Here is a 14,506-nt window from a genome sequence, read left to right on the forward strand (position 1 = left end):
GCAGACCTGGGTATGGCATAAGCCCTCTTGGAGGAGGTTGCCATTAACCCCACCACAGAGCTGCCAGAACTCACACAGGACTGGGTAAACAGACTCTTGGAGGGCACAAACAGAACCTTGTGTGCACCAGGACCCAGGAGAAAGGAGCAGTGACCCCACAAGAGACTGACTCAGACTTGCCTGTGAGTGTCCAGGAGTCTCCAGCAGAGGCGTGGGTCGGCGGTGGCCTGCTGCAGTGTTGGGGGCACTGAGTGCAGCAGTGATGCATGGGACATTTTGAAAGAAGTTTCCATTATTTTCATTACCTCCATCACAGTTTGGCCTTGGGTCAAACAACAGGGAGAGAACACAGCCTCGCCCATCAAAAGAAAATTGGATTAAAGATTTACTGAGCATGGCCCCACCCATCAGAACAAGACCCAGTTTCCCCCTCAGTCAGTCTCTCCCATCAGGAAGCTTCCTATGAACCTCCTATCCTTATCCATCAGAGGGAAGACAATGAAAACCACAACCACAGAAAACTAACTAAATTGGTCACATGGACCATAGCCTTGTCTAACTCAATGAAACTATGAGATGCCATGTAGGGCCACTCAAGATGGACAGATCATGCTGGAGAGTTCTGACAAAACATGCTCCACTGGAGAAGGGAATGGCAAACCACTTCAAACCACTTGCTTGAGAACCCCATGAACAGCATGAAAAGGCAAAAAGATAGGACACTGAAAGATTAACTCCCCAGGTTGGTAGTTCCCAAATATGCTACAGGAGATCAGTGGAGAAATAACTCCAGAAAGAATGAAGAGATGGAGCCAAAGCAAAAACAACACCCAGCTGTGGATGTGACTGGTGATAGAAGTAAAGTCCGATGTTGTAAAAAACAACGTTGCATAGGAACCTGGAATGTTAAGTCCATGAATCAAGGCAAATTGGAAGTGGTCAAACAGGAGATGGCAAGAGTGAGCATCGACATTTTAGGAATCAGTGAACTAAAATGGACTGGAATAGGTGAATTTAACTCAGATGATCATTAAGATCATGGCATCCAGTCCCATCACTTCATGGCAAATAGATAGGGAGACAGTGGAAACAGTGGCTGACTTTATTTTGGGGGGCTCCAAAATCACTGCAGATGGTGACTGCAACCATGAAATTAAAAGACACTTGCTCCTTGGAAGGAAAGTTATGACCAACCTAGACAGCATACTAAAAAGCAGAGACATTACTTTGCCAACAAAGGTCCATCTAGTCAAGACTATGGTTTTTCCAGTAGTCCTGTATGGATGTGAGAGTTGGACTGTAAAGAAAGCTGAGTGCTGAAGAATTGATGTTTTTGAACAGTGGTGTTGGAGAAGACTTGTGAGTCCGTTGGACTGCAAGGAGATCCAACCAGTCCATTCTGAAGGAGATCAGTCCTGGGAGTTCATTGGAGGGACTGATGTTGATCCTCAAACTCCAAAACTTTGGCCACCTGATGTGGAGAGCTGACTCATTTGAAAAGACCCTGATGCTGGGAAAGATTGAGGGCAGGAGGAGAAGGGGATGACAAAGGATGAGATTGTTGGATGGCATCACCAACTCAATGGACATGAGTTTGAGTAATCTCCAGGAGTTGGTGATGGACAGGGAGGCCTGGCAGGCTGCAGTCCATGGGGTCGCAAAGAGTTGGACACGACTGAGCGAATGAACTGAACTATGGGCAAGAATCCCTTAGATGAAATGAAATAGCCATCATAGTCAACAAAAGAGTCCAAAATGCAGTACTTGGATGCAATCTCAAAAATGACAGAATGATCTCTGTTTGTTTCCAAGGCAAACCATTCAACATCATAGTAATCCAAGTCTATGCCCCAAACAGTAATGCTGAAGAAGCTGAAGTTGAATGGTTCTATGAAGACTTACAAGACCTTTTAGAACTAACACCCAAAAAAGATGTCGTTTTCATTACAGGGGTCCGGAATGCAAAAGTAGGAAGTCAAGAACTACCAGGAGTAACAGGCAAATTTGGCCTTGGAGTACAAAACAAAGCATGTCAAAGGCTAACAGAGTTTTGCCAAGAGAAGGCACTGGTCACAGCAAACACCATCCTCCAACAACACAAGAGAAGATTCTACACATGGACATCACCAGATGGTCAATACCAAAATCAGACTGATTACATCCTTTGGAGCTGAAGATGGAGAAGCTCTATACAGACAGCAAAAACAAGACCAGGAGCTGACTGTGGCTCAGAACATGAACTCCCTATTGCCAAATTCAGACTGAAATTGGAGAAAACCACTAGGTCTAGGGAAAACCACTAGACCATTCAGGTGTGACCTAAGTCAAATCCCTTATGATTATACAGTGGAAGTGACAAATATATTCAAGGGGTTAGATCTGATAGAGAGAGTGCCTGAAGAACTATGGACAGAGGTTCGTGACATTGTACAGGAGGCAGTGCTCAAGACCATCCCCAAGAAAAAGAAATGCAAAAAGGCAAAATGGTTGTCTGAGGAGGCGTTACAAATAGCTGAGAAAAGAAGAGAAGCTAAAGGCAAAGGAGAATGCAGAGTTTGAACGCATTTGAATGCAGAGTTCCAAAGAATAGTAAGAGAGATAAGAAAGCCTTCCTCAATGATCAGTGCAAAGAAAGAGAGGAAAATAATAGAATTGGAAAGACTAGAGATCTCTTCAAGAATGTTCAAACTACCATACAATTGCACTCATCTCACATGCTTGCTAGCATCACTTTGTTAAGTGATGCTCAAAATTCTTCAAGCCAAGCTTCAATAGTATGTGAATCATGAACTTCCAGATGTTCAAGCTGGATTTAGAAAAGGCAGAGGAACCAGAGATCAAGTTGCCAACATCTGCTGGATCATTGAAAAAGCAAGAGAGTTCCAGAAAAACATCAACTTCTGCTTTATTGGCTACACAAAAGCCTTTGACTGTGTGGATCACAACAAACTGTGGAAAATTTTTAAAGAGATGGGAATACCAGACCACCTAACCTGCCTCCTGAGAAATCTGTATGCAGGTCAAGAAGCAACAGTTAGAACTGGACATGGAACAACAGACTGGTTCCAAATTGGGAAAGGAGTACATCAAGGTTGTATATTGTCACACTGCTTATTTAACTTATATGCAGAGTACATCATGCAAAATGCCAGACTGGATGAAGCACAAGATGGAATCAAGATCACTGGGAAAAATCAATAATCTCAGATATGCAGATGACACCACCCTTATGGCAGAAAGTGAAGAACTAAAGAGCCTCTTGAAGAAAGTGAAAGAGGTGAGTGAAAAAATCGGCTTAAAACTGAACATTCAGAAAACTAAGATCATGGCATCTGGTCCCATCACTTCAGGGCAAATAGATGGGGAAATAATGGAAACAGTGACAGTCTTTATTTTTTTGGGCTCCAAAATCACTGCAGATGGTGACTGTAGCCATGAAATTAAAAGATGGATGCTCCTTGGAAGAAAAGTTATGACCAACCTAGACAGCATATTAAAAAGCAGAGACATTACTTTCCCAAAAAAGGTCCATCTAATCGAAGCTATGGTTTTTCCAGTAGTCATGTATGGATGTGAGAGTTGAACTATAAAGAAAACTGAGCACCGAAGAATTGATGCATTTGAACTGTGGTGTTGGAGAGAGTCCCTTGGACTGCAAGGAGATCCAACTACTCAATCCTAAAGGAAATCAGTCCTGACTATTCATTGGAAGGACTGATGTTGAAGCTGAAACTCCAGTACTTTGACCCCCTGATGCAAAGAACCGACTCATTGGAAAAGACCCTGATGCTGGGAAAGATTGAAGGCGGGAGAAGGGGATGACAGAGGATGAGATGGTTGGATGGCATCACTGACTCGATGGACATGAGTTTGAGTAAAGTCTGGAAGTTGGTGGACAGGGAGGACTGGCATGCTGCAATCCATGGTGTCACAAAAAGTTGGACACGACTGAGCGACTGGACTGAACTGAATTAATTAATTAATTATTTGGCTATAACACACAGCTTGCAGGATCTTAGGTCCCTGACCAGGGACTGAACCCTGACCCTGGCAGCAAGAGCACTGAGTCCTAACCACAGGACCGCCAGGGAAATCCCAGGAAAAAAAATAAATATGAATATCGAAGTTCTGTCACCATCTCTGCCCCAGAGAATTTCTCACCAGCCATCTTTCTCCATAGGCTGTGCTGGCTACATGTTTTTTTTTTTTTTTTGTTTTTTTTTTTTTTTTTTTAAATGTATTTCAAATTTACTTTAAATATTTAAAAAGTCAGTTATAAACACATACATACACACAAAACTGAGCTGGTCAATGAGCTGCCTCATCCAGCTGGGGATAACAGATGACCAGTCGGGGATTCGTAAAGCAGGGTTTTTCCAAAGGTGGTTCTGGCAACAGTGGCATCAACATTATGGGAACACCTGGGAACTTGTTAGAAACGAAAACTCTGAGTTAACCCCAACTTACTGAATTTGAAACTCTGGGGATGGGGTTCAGCAATTTGTTTTAGAAAGTTCACCAAGTGATTCTGATGCCTGTCCAAGCTTGAAAGCACTTCTCTCATGTATCTTCCCAGTCTGATATTCTGTGATTTCCATAAGTCTACAAAGGGTCCATCGTACACACCTATGTTGTCTCCCCCAAACACCACTCTCACTATAAGAGTGCCACACTACTTATTAGATCAGGTTCAAAGTCTTCACCTGAGAGTCAACATCCTACTTGTGCTACCAAATTTCTTCTTTCCCACTATGGTTAGTTTTTTTTTTCTTTTTTTTTTTTTTTTGTTTACTTTGTCAACAATTCCTATCTTTATTTTATTTTTTTTTTTTTTAGGCTAATTACTTTACATCATTACAGTAGTTTTTGTTATACATTGATTTGAATTAGCCATGGATTTACATGTATTCCCCATCCCAGTCCCCCCTCCCACCTCCCTCTCCACCCGATCCCTCTGGGTCTTCCCAGTGCACCAGGCCCGAGCACTAGTCTCATGTACCCAACATGAGCTGGTTATCCGTTTCACCCTAGATAATACACATGTTTCAATGCTGTTCTCCTGAAACATCCCACCCTCGCCTTCTCCCAGAGTCCACAAGTCTGTTCCATACATCTGAGTCTCTTTTTCTGTTTTGCATATAGGGTTATCGTTACCATCTTTCTAAAGTCCATATATATGTGTTAGTATACTGTAATGGTCTTTATCTTTCTGGCTTACTTCGCTCTGTATAATGGGCTCCAGTTTCATCCATCTCATTAGAAGTGATTCAAATGAATTCTTTTTAATGGCTGATGGCTACATGTTTTATGGATTCTTCCCACTTTCTCTGGAGACTTCTTTCTCCTCTTTTCTTAATTCTGGACTCCTCCATAAAGTGAAAACTTTCTATAATTTTTTTTTAACAGAGTAAATGATTTCTCCTGTGGTCTCCACCTACTTCTAGGACAGCCTAAGGAACCTCACCTTTCCCAACCAAAAAGACCCATTGAGGTATTTGAATAAAAAGGATTTTCTCCCTAAAAGGAAATCATTCTGCTCTCTTATCGTCAAGTTACAACAAGCACTTTTTCTTGACATGCAGTAAACTGCATCTATTTAAAGTGTATAATTTGATATAATCTGATGACCTCATTACTAAAATTAAGACAGTGAACATTATCCATTACCAAAACTTTCCTTGTGACCTTTTATGATCTCTCCTTTCTATCCCTCTCTTCCTCATCCATATTTGGGTAACTACTGATTTGCTTTGTTTTTAAATAATTTCTTCTGCATTTGCTAGAATTTTATATAAATGGAAGCATTTGTTGTTGCTGTTCAGTTGCTCAGTCATGTCCGACTGTTTGCGACCACATGGACTGCAGCACTCCAGACTTCCCTGTCCTTCATCATCTCCTGGAGCTTGCTCAAACACATGTCCATTGAATTCATGATGCCATCCAACCATCTTGTCCTCCACTGTCCCCTTCTCCTGTATTTTTACTACATCTATTGATGTACTTAAAATTTTTTCTCAATTACTTACAATAATGAGTATCACCTATTAATTTAATAATATTAAACCATCCCTGCAACACTGGAATAGACTCATCTTAGGCATGGTTTATTACCATTTTTTATAACTATTGAATTTGATTTGCTAATATTTTATTTAGAAATTATGCATCTTTTCAAGTGGAATAAGCTTATAATCTTTCTTTTTCGTATTGTCATTGTCTTGTTTTTGTAAGGTTATACTAGTCTCATAGAGTTTTTATTTTCTGGAAGAGTTAATTGAAAGTTTTGTGAAACCCGCCTGTAAAGCCGTTTTAACTACTTCTGCAATTATTTTGAATAATCAGACTATCTAGGCTTGCCATTTTTTTCTTGAATCAAATTTTAGATTATATTTTTCCAAGAATTATCCATTTTGTCTTATTTTTTAAGTATATTTGCATAATTTTTTAGATTTATGTAATTCATATGACATAAAAAGCACCAGTTTAAAGTGTAAAATTCAGTGGGTTTTAGAGTATTAACAAGTTGTGAGACCATCACCACTATGTAATCCCAGAACATATCCATCACCCTAAAAACTCCTCTCTGTGGATTTGCCTATTTTGAAAATTTCATATCATGGAATCACACAATATGTGCCCTCATGGGTCTGACTTCTCTCAACATAATGTTTTCAAGGTATTTATCCATGTTGTAGCATGTATCAGAATCCATTCCTGTTAAATGCCAAATAAGTTTGTTTGTCCGTTCATAAGTTGATGGACATATGCTTGTTTCTACCTTTGGCTATTAGAAATAATACTACTATGAACATTTTAAAATAAGTTCTTGTGTGAACATATGATTTTGAATCTCGCAGATATATATCTAGGGTGCAATTGCTGGGCCAAATGATAATTCTGTGTTTCAACTTTTTGAGGAACTTTCAAATTGTTTCCCTAACTGACTGCATCATTTTACATTCCCACCGCAGCAGTGTGTGTGTGTGTGGTGTGGCATCACACCACCACATCCTCACCAACACTTGTTACTATCAGTCTTTTTGTTTACAGCCATCCTAGTTGGTATGAAATAATATCTCAGTATGGCTTAGATTTTCGTTTCCCTAGTGACTAATGATACTGAGCGTCTTATGTGCTCTAGGGCTATTTGCCTATCTTCTTTGGAGTCATGTCTACTAAAATCCTTAGCCCATTAAAAAAAAAAAGTTATTCCTCTCTTTATTGTTGAGTTTTTAAGTGTTCTTTATATTCAGATGTATGGTTTACAAATAATTTCTCTCATTTTGGTGAGTTATCTTTTCATTTTCTTGATAGTGTCCTTTGAAGCAAACAACATAAATGATTTTATTATTTCTTCTGTTTCTGCGTTTGGTGTTATGTCTTGAAAACCACTTCCTAACCCAAAGCCAAGAAGATTTGCCCTTCTGTTTTCTTTTGTAAATTTTACCTAATTTGCCTTAACCCTACTCAACGAATTCTTTTTCTTCCTTTCCTCCTTTCTCCATTCCTTTCTTTCTTCCTTTCATTCTTTTTCTTTTTTTGTTTTTTACAAAATATTATATGAAAAAAACTCTTATCACAGGACTTGAAAAGGGGAGTGCACAATAAATTATCATTAGGGTGGGTTAAGAGAAAATGTTTTTTGTTATTTTTATATTGATTTCTAGTTTTATTGGGTAATGATAGTAGAATGTCTTTATGGCAACATAAGTTGATATTTATAAATAAAAATTTTATTGACATAATAGTGTTGTATTACTTTCAGATATATAACATGACTTGATATATATACATATTGTAAAATGATTACCACAATAAATTTAGTTAAAATTCTATACCATACATAGTTAACAATTTTTTTCTTGTGATGAGAACTTTAAAAATTTAGTCTTTGTAACTTTCAAATATACACCATGATATTAACTATAGTCATCATGTTGTACATTCCATCGCCAGGAATTATTTATCTCATAACTGGAAGTTTGTACTTTTTGATCACCTTCACCTATTTTGCCCATCCCTTATGCCTCGTGTTTTGTAACCACACAAAGGTTGTATCTGTGAGTATTTAAGATTCTGCACATAATTGAGGTCATACGGTATTTGTCTCTCTCTATCTGATTTACTTAGCTCAGCATAATGCCCTCAAGGTCCATCCATGTTGTCACAAATGGCAGGGTTTCTTTCTTTTTTATGGCTGAATAAGATTCCATTCAGTATACATGAATACCACATTTTCTTTATCCATTCATCAACTGATGGGTACTTAATTTCTATGCCTTGACTGTTGTAAATAAGGCTGCAATGAATATGAAAGTGCAGATTATCTTTTCAAGATAGTGATTTCATCTCCTTCAGATAACTGCCCAGGAATAGAATTGCTGATTCATGTAACATTCCTATTTTCAATTTTTTGAGGTATCTCCATATTGTTTTTCCTAGTAGCTGAACTGATTTATATTCCCATCAACAATGCACAAAGATTCCCTTTTCTCCATATTCTTTCCAACACTTATTTCTTGTTTTTGGGGGGGAATGGGGAAGAATGAGGGCAGGAGGAAAAGGAGGCAGAGGATGAGATGGTTGGATGGTATCATCGACTCAATGGACATGAGTTTGAGCGAACTCTGTGAGATGGTGAAGGACAGGAAAGCCTGGTATACTGCAATCCACAGGGTTGCAAAGAGTCAGGCATGACTGAGCGACTGAACAACAAGCCTACATATTACCCTGTATCTAGCTTTTTTGGCTTAATAATATATCATGGATAACTATTAGAATCTATGTCTTTTTTTTATAGCTCCTGATAAGCTTAAATAAAATAACACTCACCAGCTACCTCAGTGCTAATGAAAAACAGTTATGTTTTACAGGGAACTATAGAGGAACAGGGCATAGGGCTGGGCACAAAAATAAATCTGCAGGAGCAGAGGAAAGGAGGTTGACATTTCCCAGAGAAACTGACATGTTTGACCCATGTCCCAGGTCAAATCTATCTTCTTGCAACCACCCAGCAGTTCCTCTGACACCTAAAGCACTTGGTGCAAAGCTCACTGCTCACACGGTGGCTGCGTGGCTCGTTTTTAGATGCATGCTTAATCTGTTCTACCAGCTCTTCAAGTGCCTCAGAGTCTATTCTGCCCTCCCACTCCCCACCACTCACCCATGCCCTTCCCCTATTGTGTCTGGTACACAGAAGGCAGCACGTACTGGCTGAAATTGGAGATCCATCTATCCTCTCAGAGAAGGCTGGAGCAAAGTGGTCAGCCTCTGGGCCCCAGATTCTCGTCTATCTAGATTTCTGAGTCTGTTAATGAAGCCGGGGAATTCTTTGAGGGGGAACACAGGGTGGACTGTCCTGGGACCGAAGCTTGGATCTGAATGGTTGGAGAGTATCTGGAGTTTTGTACAAAAGAGAATTGAATTGTGAATGGGCTGGGAGGTTATTGTGATAGCCCTGGTGCCCTGCGCCTCCAGGGGACTGGAAGCCTGTGGGAGCACATAGCTGGCATTTTTTGCTTGAGATTACGAAGCCTTTTGCTTACTCTGAGTAGAGGCTTGAATTCAATGAACTGTTGTGGTGGGATAGAGTCTTATTTTTAGGAAAAATGAAACAGAGATTTGGCTCCAGTTATTACGAGGTGGTGGGCAAATGAGCTGACTCTATGGCGTTCGGTGGAAAGCCAGTGTAAGAGCATGTGGTCACATTTTTGTTCGGCATCATCAAGAGCACGGAGAAGCTGTGATTCCAGCCTCAGAGGAAGGAGCTTTTATCTCGATGTGATTCTCCAAAGATCATCTTTATGCAAGAAATGTCAGAGCCCCATTTCATAGTAAGTTTCTTTTGATGCTTTATTTTGGTTGAAGATAAATTTCATATCATCACTCAAAGACTGACATCATCTTCAGAAAGTGGTGTTTGGAGAGCCTTCCCATGCCTGGGAGGTGCTGAGTGGTGGTGGGATGACCAGGCTGGGAGGCTGATCCCTGTGTTGTATTCTAGGTTTCTGTCTGGCTTTCCCTGGGCTGATCATCTTTCTACCCTCTTCCTCGTGTTGCGAAGAAAGTTGGGAGAGCATGAAAATGCAGATTCAAAAGCGAATTTAAGTTACTCTTTCACACACTGTCACATGTCTGTTTCTCCAGCTCTTTCGTTAGCAACAGCTTTGGAGTAGAACTTACCTAGAGTTCTCTTAGGTTTTTCAGCTTGGAGAAGAAATTGGGTAGTGCCCAACTACAAGTTGATTGAGGAGGCTAGACTGGACTGGACGTGCAGAATGGTTAAATGAATGTGTGAATGAACATACAATTGGTAGAATGTGATCGAGAACCTTAGACTGACACAAGAAACATGTTCTGAGGGATGTTTATTCCAGAAACTAAGTAGATACTAGCTGTTAAGTAGTTAATACCCATAAGCATTGATAGTTTACATATATAGTCCAAAAACTTCTTCCTAGCCAGCCAAGTCATGAATGCAGGACTTGAAATAAACCACAGGCTAGGTGTCATGGGAAGCTTGGGCCAGAGTTTGCAATCAGATCCTTGTAACTTTTGTTGAACATTCTCCAGAATGTGAGACAGTCTGCAAATCCACCTTCATGTCAGTCGGCCCAGCTGAAAGGCACGTGTACTTGTAGTTGTCTCTATCGTGTTCACTCTTGCTTTAATAAAAGCATTTATAAGTCTGGGATCTTCTCTTATATTTCAGTTGGTCAATTATTGTGTCTTCACTAAGAATCTTAAATAAACAAGATTATCATCCTTGGGAGGTCATAGGAAAGAAGACTTCTTTGCAAGAATCCAGAGAACTAAGGTTGATTAAAGGAAGTCAAAAGGAGGCAGATTTTGGGGCTTCCCTGCTGGTCCAGTGGTTAAGAATCTGCCTGCCAATTCAGGGGGCATGGGTTTGATCCCTGCTATGGGAAGTTCCCACATGCCGTGAGGCAGCTAAGCCTGCGTGCTGCAACTTCTGAGCCCAAGCTCTAGAGTTCGAGGGCTGCAACTACTGAAGCTCATGTGTGGCCTGGAGCCCAAGCTCTGCAATAAGAGAAGCCTACCACAATGAGAAGCCTGCGCATCACAGTGAAGAGTAGCCTCCACTTGCCACAACTAGAGAAAACCTGCAGACAGCAACAAAGATCCAACACTGCCAAAAATAAAAATAAATCTTTTTTTATAAAGAAAAAAGAAAAGGAGGCAGATTTCATCCCAGACATGATTAGCCATCAATGGAAAAGACTACTTTAAAGGGTGGGGTATCACCTACCCAGATCTTGTCTTGAATGGGGTTAGGAATAGGATATGATATGCCAGTTCTTTCCAGTTTTCAAAGAATCTGATTTTACCTCCTGGAGTCTCATGTCTGGGGCAATGGATCTCAGACTTGCTAAAATGTTCGTATTTTATCCCCCATTCTCAACACCATCAAATCACTTGTCCCATTTCTCTCTATAGCTGCAGATCCCTATCAGGCCTACTTGCAGAAGATCATCTGTGAATTCCTCTTCCATAGGGAACACATGAGAAAGTGGGAGAGACCCAGAACCTATCATACTTTTAGTGGGTGAATCCACTTCACTGTAGGTATCTGGAACATAGCTCTCCACTTCATTGGTTGCAGAATGGCCATGAGGTCTTGTTAAACACAGATGGTTGGCTCCATCCTCAAAGTTTTCAGTTCGATAGTTCTGCAACAGGGCCTAAGAATGTACACTTTAAACAAGTTCCCAGATAATGCTGCTACCACTGGCCCAGGGAGAAGAATTTGAGAACCGTTTGAGAAACCTAGAGGCCCAAGCCAGTTCACTCTCAGTAAGACCCAAATCTGGAGGGATAGATTAATAATAAGTTTTAGGGCACACCCTTCTTCATCCTTCTCTCCTATTCTTTCCTTTCATCGAGATTCACTTCTCCCTGGCTCAGAGGCCTCAGAGAAAACTCTGAGGACTTCCCTTGTGGTCTGGTGGTTAAGACTTCGCCCTCCAATGCAGGGGATTCAAGTTCAATACCTGGTCAGAGAGCTAGGATCCCACATGCCAAAAAACAAAAATGTTAAACAGGAGCAATATTGTATCAGATTCAATAAAGAATTTTAAAATGGTCCACAACAAAAAAAATCTTTTTTTTTTTTTTTTAAAGAAAACTCTGACCCAGACCAATGTGTCCCAGATCCAAAGTTTGTAATGTGTGACTTTTAAAAAACTTTCTATTATTATTTTTGGCCATGCTGCTTGGTTTATGGGATTTTAGTTCCCTGACCAGGGGCTGAATCCACACCTCAGCATTGAAAGCGCCAAGTTCTAACCACTGGATTGCTAGGGAATTTCTGACTTCTTTTCTGAGTTGCTTTATTATTTATTCTTTACAGTTATATTATTGAAGTATTATTAATGTATAATATTATATGTTGCAGGTGTACAAAATAGCGATGTACAATTTGAAAGGCTATACTCCAGTCAGAGAAAGCCACTTAAAATTTTTTTTAATTTTCTTTTTTTTTTGGTCCCAAGGTGTGGCATGCAGGATCTTAGTTCCCCAACCAGGGATTGAATCCTTGCCCTCAGCAGTGAAAGTGAAGAGTTCTAACCACTGGAGCCAGGGCATTCCTTCATGTGATTTCTTAATTAATCTCTCTCTCTTCCAAAGATTCTAAGCTCCATGAGGGCAGGATTTAAGCAGGAAAGAGGTGGAGGGACAGTAGTAGATTACTCCCAGGATTGTGAAAGAAGGTGGAAGAACAGGGGGTTTTGTCCTGAAAGAAGGGCCTGTTGATGGAAGGAGGAAAGAAGGAGGTGGCCTGGGACAGTAACTGGGACTTTTGGCTCAGGTCTACCTCAGCTCAGTCTGGCACCAACAGATGAGGTTGGTGTGTGTATGCTTGCTAAGTTGCTTCAGTAGTGTCTGACTCTTTGCAACCCTATGGACATATAGCCCCCCAGGCTCTTCTGGTCATGGGATTCTCCAGGCAAAAACACTGGAGTGGGTTGTTATGCCCTTCTCCAGGGAGTCTTCCCAACCCAGGGATCAAACCCGTATCTCCTGTGGCTCCTGAATTGCAGGCAGATTCTTTACCACTGAGTCACCAGGAAAGCCCAGATGAGGTTTACCTTCTCTATTTTTTTCCACCAACCTGAGCACTTCATTTCTTCCCAGATTTAAAAACCTGAGTTGGTTTTACTAATTCTGAGCCACTTGCTAGCTCTAAGCCTCAGCTACTGGACCCATAAAATGCAGAAGTCAAGTCCCAGGATGGAAGAGATCCGAGTTCAAAAGCCAGCTCTGCTTTTTCTGCTGTGTTTCCATGAGCACCTAACTCAGCATCTCTAAGCTTCAGCTTCCCTAGGCATAAGGAAAAAGTTTCTACTTCCTAAGGCTGTTGGGAAGCCTCTGGAAATCTTTAGCATAGAGCCTGGCACAAGTGAGGGCTCAGTGCAATGGGCTTCCACTGTCATTACCATCCTCTTCACCACGGTCACCATTCCTGTCCTCCCCACCCAAGGCTTCTGTGAGATCCCAGTGGGACAAAGAACTTTACAACCATAAAGCACAACCATAACCTTGACCTCTGAACGCCAAGGGCACCAAGGTCCCCAGCCCCTGCCCATAAGGCCATAGTAACATCCCCTTCGTTGGAAACAAGGCCTGTGTCCTTCCATCCTCAGGATGCTGGAGCAGCCTCTACCCCTCCCAGTACTTCACTGGGTGACCCTTGATACAGCGACAAATGCATCTCTTGTCCCTTTCTGTTCTCAGGACTCCAACTAACCAGCTGAAGAACTGTTACCCAGCGCATTGTTCCCAAGGAAGAAAAGAACCAAACATCCACCCACACTTGCTTTGTGCCAAGAATCTACAGTTGGGTTGCCAGGCAGCACATGTTGTCCTTTTGGAAAAATGAAAGTGAGACCAGGTGAAGAGCCAGCAGAGGTGTCTCAAGTCATCCCAAGGCAAGTGAGTGGGCGGCCAAACCCTGGTGGTCTCACTCCACCCGGAGCGGCGCCCTCCCTGACCTTTGTATTAGACAGCTTCCTGTCCTGCGTAAAACAGGATGAATAAAGAGATACAATGATCTCAAAGGGTAGATCCTGGAGCTCAAACCCACTTACTTGACTAAGGGCTTCCCTGGTGGCTCAGTCAAGAATTCGCCTGCAATGCAGGAGCCGCAGGTTCGATCCCTGGGTCAGAAAGATCCCCTGGAGAAGAGAACGGCAACCCACTCCAGTATTCTTGCCAGGAGAATGCCATGGACAAAGGAGCCTGGCAGGCTACAATCCATGGGGTTGCAAAGAGTCGGACACGACTGAGAGACTAACACTCACTTACTTGACTAAAGAAGCCCAGAGAGGGACAAAGACTTTCCTAAGTTTACACAGTGATATATTTATTTATTTCTGACTGCACTGACTGGGTCTTCATTGCTTTGCGCAGGCTTTTCTCTAGTTGCAGCAAGTAGGGGCTACTCTTCGTTGCAGTGCACGGGTTTCTCACTGCAGTGGCTTCTCTC

The 14,506-nt window shown here is 41.4% G+C and overlaps 1 protein-coding gene across 2 annotated transcripts in view; it reads left to right on the forward strand.

Annotated features, from left to right (window-relative positions):
* Positions 1-14,506, forward strand: part of HK1 (hexokinase 1) — a 120,293-nt gene that overhangs the window by 2,878 nt on the left and 102,909 nt on the right. The window contains exon 2 of one of the 2 annotated variants that reach the window (XM_070470756.1): positions 13,756-13,949. The exons of the other annotated variant lie outside the window; for it this stretch is intronic. The gene's annotated coding sequence lies outside the window, so the exon portion shown is untranslated. The remainder of the gene's footprint in view (positions 1-13,755; positions 13,950-14,506) is intronic. 2 annotated transcript variants of the gene reach the window in all.

This window comes from Odocoileus virginianus, chromosome 7 (genome assembly GCF_023699985.2).
Source record: "Odocoileus virginianus isolate 20LAN1187 ecotype Illinois chromosome 7, Ovbor_1.2, whole genome shotgun sequence".
In the NCBI taxonomy this organism is placed as follows: Eukaryota; Metazoa; Chordata; class Mammalia; order Artiodactyla; family Cervidae; genus Odocoileus; species Odocoileus virginianus.